This window comes from Anastrepha ludens, unplaced genomic scaffold (genome assembly GCF_028408465.1).
Source record: "Anastrepha ludens isolate Willacy unplaced genomic scaffold, idAnaLude1.1 ptg000075l, whole genome shotgun sequence".
Lineage (NCBI taxonomy): Eukaryota > Metazoa > Arthropoda > Insecta > Diptera > Tephritidae > Anastrepha > Anastrepha ludens.
The window spans coordinates 37,501-45,000 of record NW_026530041.1 but is presented as its reverse complement, the minus strand read 5'-3'; the positions used below and the strand labels follow the sequence as shown (position 1 = coordinate 45,000).

Below are 7,500 nucleotides of genomic sequence, written 5' to 3'. Positions count from 1 at the left end.
CAATTTGTTATCCATCAATTATATCATATTAAATATAATATGGATGGTACATTTTGTAATGTTTTTTCTTATTTTTTCTTTTAAAAACCTTTAAACATGAAAATAGAAAGTTGTACTTATTATTCATTTGATTGAATGATAAGTTAATTTGTTCACAATAACAAAAGTGGTATATATTTATTAATATATTTATATATACATAAAATGATTAAAAAAAATACAAAATAATCAAACATAATAAATACCACCACTGTATTATTGTTGAACTAAGACATTCGCAACTTAATAAAAATGTTTAGAGTTAAATATATTTGATATATATTATTGAAAGAAAATCAATTTATATATTATTATTATTATTATTTAATTTTACTCTTTCAATTAATATATGCAAAAAAAAATTGACATTTGTTATAAATAAAAATAAATAAAAAAATACTCTAAGCGGTGGATCACTTGGCTCATGGGTCGATGAAGAACGCAGCAAACTGTGCGTCATCGTGTGAACTGCAGGACACATGAACATCGACATTTTGAACGCATATCGCAGTCCATGCTGTTATGTACATTAAATTAAATTTTAAAGTACTGCTTGGACTACATATGGTTGAGGGTTGTAAGACTATGCTAAATAAGTTGCTTATTCTTTTATAAAAATAATTGAATTTAAGCAAATGTGTATATTATTGGATTTTAAATAATTCATAATATTAATAGCAAAAAAATAAAGATTATATAATGAATTTTTTATTTATTATATATATTCTTAAAAAAAAAAAAATCCTCTCAAATAAAATGAAATAAAAATTTTGAATCTAAGTATTCTCTTTAAAAAATTTTCATATTATTTATATATATATAAAATATTAATTTATATATGTAATTAAAGGAGGAATGTCTAGCATAAAAATTAATTTTTTTTTATTCTAGAATTGCCTCATTTTACATAATTATTATTTATAATATATATTTATATAAAAGGAAAAAAAGAAAAATAGAGATGAAAAGATGATATAATTATTTATTAAATTGTGTGAGAAGATAAAAAATATTTTAAAACAACCTCAACTCATATGGGATTACCCCCTGAATTTAAGCATATTAATGAGGGGAGGAAAAGAAACTAACAAGGATTTTCTTAGTAGCGGCGAGCGAAAAGAAAATAGTTCAGCACTAAGTCACTTTGTCTATATGTCAAATGTGAGATGCAGTGTATGGAATATCTTAATATCTAGTATGAGAAATTAACGATTTAAGTCCTTCTTAAATGAGGCCATTTACCCATAGAGGGTGCCAGGCCCGTATAACGTTAATGATTACTAGAAAGATATTTCCAAAGAGTCGTGTTGCTTGATAGTGCAGCACTAAGTGGGTGGTAAACTCCATCTAAAACTAAATATAACCATGAGACCGATAGTAAACAAGTACCGTGAGGGAAAGTTGAAAAGAACTCTGAATAGAGAGTTAAATAGTACGTGAAACTGCTTAGAGGTTAAGCCCGATGAACCTGAATATCCATTATGAAAAATTCATCATTAAATAATTAAAAATAATGTGCATTTTTTTCATATAAGGACATTGTAATCTATTAACATAATAAAGTATTTATCAAAAGATCATTGGTGATATTAAGTTTATTTAAATTAATTTGCTTTTTAAGCATATTAACATAGAATAAATACTAATGATTTGATAAAGTGTTGATAGATTTTATTATATATAATGCTAAAATTCATTTTTTGAATTTTACAAAAAATTTAATATCTATGATATTAATATTTATTTGTATGCATTTATATGATTAACAATGCGAAAGATTCAGGATACCTTCGGGACCCGTCTTGAAACACGGACCAAGGAGTCTAACATATGTGCAAGTCATTGAGTTATATTAAACTTAATGGCATAATTAACTTAACTTAAAAATATAATGGGATTAATTTTTAGTCTATTTTCTTAAATAGTCAATTAATTCAATCCCGGGGCGTTCCATATAGTTATGTATAATGATAATTTATTATTATTTATACCTCTAACTGGAGCGTACCTTGAGCATATATGCTGTGACCCGAAAGATGGTGAACTATACTTGATCAGGTTGAAGTCAGGGGAAACCCTGATGGAAGACCGAAACAGTTCTGACGTGCAAATCGATTGTCAGAATTGAGTATAGGGGCGAAAGACCAATCGAACCATCTAGTAGCTGGTTCCCTCCGAAGTTTCCCTCAGGATAGCTGGTGCATTTAAAAATTATATAAAATAATCTTATCTGGTAAAGCGAATGATTAGAGGCCTTAGGGTCGAAACGATTTTAACCTATTCTCAAACTTTAAATGGGTAAGAACCTCACCTTTCTTGATATGAAGGTTGAGGTTATGATATAATGTGCCCAGTGGGCCACTTTTGGTAAGCAGAACTGGCGCTGTGGGATGAACCAAACGTAATGTTACGGTGCCTAAATTAACAACTCATGCAGATACCATGAAAGGCGTTGGTTGCTTAAAACAGCAGGACGGTGGACATGGAAGTCGTAATCCGCTAAGGAGTGTGTAACAACTCACCTGCCGAAGCAACTAGCCCTTAAAATGGATGGCGCTTAAGTTGTATACCTATACATTACCGCTAAAGTAGATGATTTATAAAACAATTTCGATTGATTTATAAATTTTGAAACTTTAGTGAGTAGGAGGGTACAATAGTGTGCTTAGAAGTGTTTGGCGTAAGCCTGCATGGAGCCGCTATTGGTACAGATCTTGGTGGTAGTAGCAAATAATCGAATGAGACCTTGGAGGACTGAAGTGGAGAAGGGTTTCGTGTGAACAGTGGTTGATCACGAGTTAGTCGGTCCTAAGTTCAAGGCGAAAGCCGAAAATTTTCAAGTTTTTAATAAAAAAATATTAATAAAATTTATATATATATATTAAAAAATAATTAAATACTTGAATTATTTTGAACGAAAGGGAATACGGTTCCAATTCCGTAACCTGTTGAGTATCCGTTTGTTATTAAAAATGGGCCTTGTGCTCATCCTGGCAACAGGAACGACCATAAAGAAGCCGTCGAGAGATATCGGAAGAGTTTTCTTTTCTGTTTTATAGTCGTACTACCATGGAAGTCTTTCGAAGAGAGATATGGTAGATGGACTAGAAGAGCATGACATTTACTGTTGTGTCGATATTTTCTCCTCGGACCTTGAAAATTTATGGTGGGGTCACGCAAACTTCTCAACAGGCCGTACCAATATCCGCAGCTGGTCTCCAAGGTGAAGAGTCTCTAGTCGATAGAATAATGTAGGTAAGGGAAGTCGGCAAATTAGATCCGTAACTTCGGGATAAGGATTGGCTCTGAAGATTGAGATAGTCGGGCTTGATTGGGAAGCAATACCATGGTTTATGTACTCGTTCTGGGTAAATAGAGAATTACGATTCTTGTTCCCCGGATAGTAGTTACGTAGCCAATTGTGGAACTTTCTTGCTAAAATTTTTAAGGAATTATATCATTCGATATATATTCTTTTTAAATTATAACGATTATCAATTAACAATCAATTCAGAACTGGCACGGACTTGGGGAATCCGACTGTCTAATTAAAACAAAGCATTGTGATGGCCCTAACGGGTGTTGACACAATGTGATTTCTGCCCAGTGCTCTGAATGTCAAAGTGAAGAAATTCAAGTAAGCGCGGGTAAACGGCGGGAGTAACTATGACTCTCTTAAGGTAGCCAAATGCCTCGTCATCTAATTAGTGACGCGCATGAATGGATTAACGAGATTCCTACTGTCCCTATCTACTCATTCTCATTGTGATTGTTGAGCAGTGAAGACGTGTCGTGTCGCGAGCGCATAAATTTTTGTCAATTTCGTTTTGTGCTATATCCGCGAGTATTACCGCGAATCGAGTGACGCTATAGTGTAGCTGTACATGAGCTGCATAGTGATTCCGAGAATTGTGTAAAGTGAGTGCCGTTGTGTGTTTCACCGGAATTTTGGTGACGCTACGATTAGCGTGGCTGTACAGTAGCTGTACGCTGTTAAGGGCAACTGTGTTAGTGAGTGCCATTGTGCGAATACGGGAAGTGTGCCCGTTATTCGAGTGACGCCAATTGTGCGCGTGGCTGTACATAGCTGTGAACTATTAGTGGTTTTGTGAGTGCCGTTAATTTTCGGCGTGGATATAGGGAGTGCGTCGATAGTTTGGCGTGCTGTTATATTGCTATCTTCGGCAGTGATAAAAGGGGTGTTATTTTTGTGCGTGGGTACAGTGCTGCGCCAAGGTTGAATACCTTGTGCAGGTGCCGTGTTCACAGCGTGCTGCGTTTGGCCTACGGTCGAGCCCGGCGTTAGCTTCATATTGGTCGACCCGTCCCTGTGCGGGGAACGGTGTTCTGTCCGGCAGGGCATTGGTGGTGGCCTTTGCCAGACCTTTGGCTGGTGGTGTGGGCTACGTCCTCGCGGTTGCTTTGGCTTGCCGTTAGGTGTGGTTGCTGTGTGCGTGCCTGTGCGGGACTCATCCCTGTCTTGCAGTACCTTACTGTCGCCCAAGAGTGACCTGTTTTTGTTGTTGCTTGGGAGCGATATACGGCGGATTCGTCAAGCTAGTTGGTGGGGCATTGGGCGATGCCCAAATTAAGCGATATGCGGAAGAGGGCGAATACCCCTCTTCCCATCGGTTCTGTTGTACCGTCGTCGGCGATGGACGAGACAACGTCGGGGGAGGAGGAGGTTATTTTGCGGTCCCCTCCCCGTATTAGGAAGAAGACCGCTGGAGGTGCAGCAGTTCCGGTAGTAAAGGCGAGTGACGAGGGGAAGGTAGCCCCTAAGTTACCTGAAGGTAAGTCGGGGGTAAGCGGAAGCGAGGGCGCTTCCGAGGGGGAGAAAAAGGGGGGGGTGAAAAAGGTGCGTAAATCAGGGGATAAATTAGGTCCAGCCGGGAAGCGCATGGAGAAAATCCGCAGGAATTTCGGTGCTTCCCTGGAAAATTCGGGAATAAAAATTGGGGGCGAATTTATGGGGCGCTTCAAGTCCATTGTGACGGCCTTTAGTGGAGCCGTCATAGATATGGACGACGTCCCGAAAAGTGTGGCAAAAGACCTCCTGGGATACTCCTTGGAGTTCGAGGAACTGTTTGTGGAAATGGTGACGGAAATAGCCCATCTTCGTGGGCGGTTAGAAGCCACGAAGATAACTAGGGAGGGAGCACCTCAGAGGACGGCTGGAGCTGCGCTGGCTGGTGCAGCGATGATGCCGGCACCTCAGGCGCCTGCGCCTGTGTTGCCGGCGTTGCCGGTGCCCAAGCCAGTTGAGACCTGGTCGGTCGTAGTGAGGGGTAAGACCCCCACTACGTCCAAAGAGGTGATCAAAAAAGTGGTAAAGGAGGTAGGGCCTTCCATGGGGGTAAGGGTGCACGAGGTGCGCCCGTTGAAGGATGGAGGTGCGATTATTCGCACCCCATCAGTTGCTGAGAGGGATAACTTGGTGAGAAATGCCAAGTTTTCCGAGGTGGGGCTCGATGTGAGCATACGTCGGAAGCTGGGACCTAGGGTTGTGGTCCAGGGGGTTCACACGGAGATCTCCCCTGATGAATTCATGGGAGAGTTGTTCCGTTTGAACCTCAAGGAGTTCAGCCCTGGGTGCCTTGAGAAGGACGTAAGGATGGTCAGCCGTCCTTGGAAGGTCAGCCCTGATGGGGTGACGAATGTTGTCCTTGAGGGCACGGACATGCTAATGTCCGCCCTCCTGGAAGCAGGTCGTTGCTACGTTAAGTGGTTTTCCTTCCGGGTACGGCCGGACCAACTGACGCCCGGCTGCTTCCGATGTATGGGATTCGATCACAGGGTGGCAGAATGCAGGGCCAAGAAGGATGTCTGCCGAAGGTGCGGGCAAGAAGGACACAGGAGTGCGGGTTGTGGCAATGCCCCGCATTGTCGCAACTGTGCGTTTAAGGGCAAGCCAGCCGGGCATTTGATGATGTCCACTGTCTGCCCGGTGTACTGTGCGATTGTTGCCCGTGCGCTCGTTAGACATTAATGGTTAAGCTATATCAACTGAACTGTCAGGGGGCTTATGCCGTGATGTGTGAATTGGGGGCGTGTATGTTGGAGGGGGGCTGCGGCATTGCTTTGCTCCAGGAACCATACTCCACCAATGGGGTGGTGAGAGGTCTTCCTGGGGGCTTCAGGGTCTTTACGGACCTTGGAGTCAATGCCGCAGTAGCTGTGTGTGAGCCAAGCTACTCTTGTGTAGTAGTTGACTCATCACAGTGGGGAGTATGTGTGTGTGTCGAGGGGGAATTCGGCAGAATGAATGTCGTCAGCTTGTACTGCAAGTTTGACGAGCCTCTAGAGCCCTACTTAAGATACATTGATGCGGTGCTACTACATGAGAGTAGCATTCCTGCCATCGTGTGTCTTGATGCGAATGCTACCTCCCCGATGTGGTTCAGCAAGGTATCCAGGCATAGTGCTGGATATCGGAGCCACGATCGGGGTGAGGTTATGAGCGAATGGCTTGTGGCGAATAACCTCCTCGTAGCAAACGAACCAAGCGTATGGTATACGTTTGAGGGGCCTAGAGGTGTGAGTGACATTGACGTGACGCTCATGAATGACGCAGCAGCGAGTAGGTTCGAGTGTAAATGGAGTGTTAGGGGGGGTTGGGGAATTAGTGACCATAATTTAATACAAATTATGGTTACTCCCCGTACCCCGCAGCTAGAAGGGGGGAGTCCATTGAGGCGATGGCGTACCTCGTGTACTGACTGGAACCGATATGGACATACTGTTAGGGAAGCGGTATTGGATATACCGCTTAGTGAGTTTGAGGAATTGGGGGTTGACGAGCAAATTGCTCGTCTATCTGAATGTGTCTGGGGAGTGAATGACTCAGTGTTTAGGAAAGCTAGGGCTGTGAGAATGAAAGGTGTGAAATGGTGGACTAGCGAGTTGAACTCAAAGAGGAGGTCTGTCCGGCGCTTGAGGCGGTTGTTTCAACGCGGCAGGCGGACCAATTCGGAGAATCTGTCTCAGCTCAAGTATCAATTTAGTGTAGGGATGAAAGAATATAAGAAGATGCTTGTGAGAGTTAAGGAGGAAGAGTGGAGGAGATTTGTGGGGGAAAATAGGGACGACCCTTGGGGACAGGTCTTTAGGATCTGTCGGGGTCGTCGAAATGAGATGGCTAGCTCTCTTCGCGTAGGTGATACTGTATTATCGACGTGGAGAGAGTGCGCCAATGTTTTGTTAGGCGAGTTCTTTCCCAGGGCTGAGGTTCAAGTTCCTCCTGCACAAGAGGTGCCTGTCCCTCCACTAGACGTTGGGGAGTTGGACTATGCGTTTGGCCTGGTCAGGTCTAAAAGGTCTCCAGGTTTCGATGGTTTGAACGGAGAGATGTGCAAATGCTTGTGGAAGTTCATTCCGGAATATTTGGAGGCCATTTATGATAAATGCATATGGGAGGGATATTTTCCACGCGAGTGGAAAGTTGCTAGGGTCGTCGTACTC

General features: G+C 42.2%; 1 non-coding gene and 1 pseudogene across 1 annotated transcript; both read left to right on the top strand.

Annotated features, from left to right (window-relative positions):
* Nucleotides 1-436: 436 nt before the first annotated feature.
* Nucleotides 437-617, top strand: LOC128871029 (5.8S ribosomal RNA). The gene has a single exon (XR_008455681.1). It is a non-coding gene; the product is annotated as a 5.8S ribosomal RNA (ribosomal RNA).
* Nucleotides 618-1,059: 442 nt separating this feature from the next.
* The window catches only part of LOC128871023 (large subunit ribosomal RNA), a 9,795-nt pseudogene continuing 3,354 nt past the window's right edge, over nt 1,060-7,500 (top strand).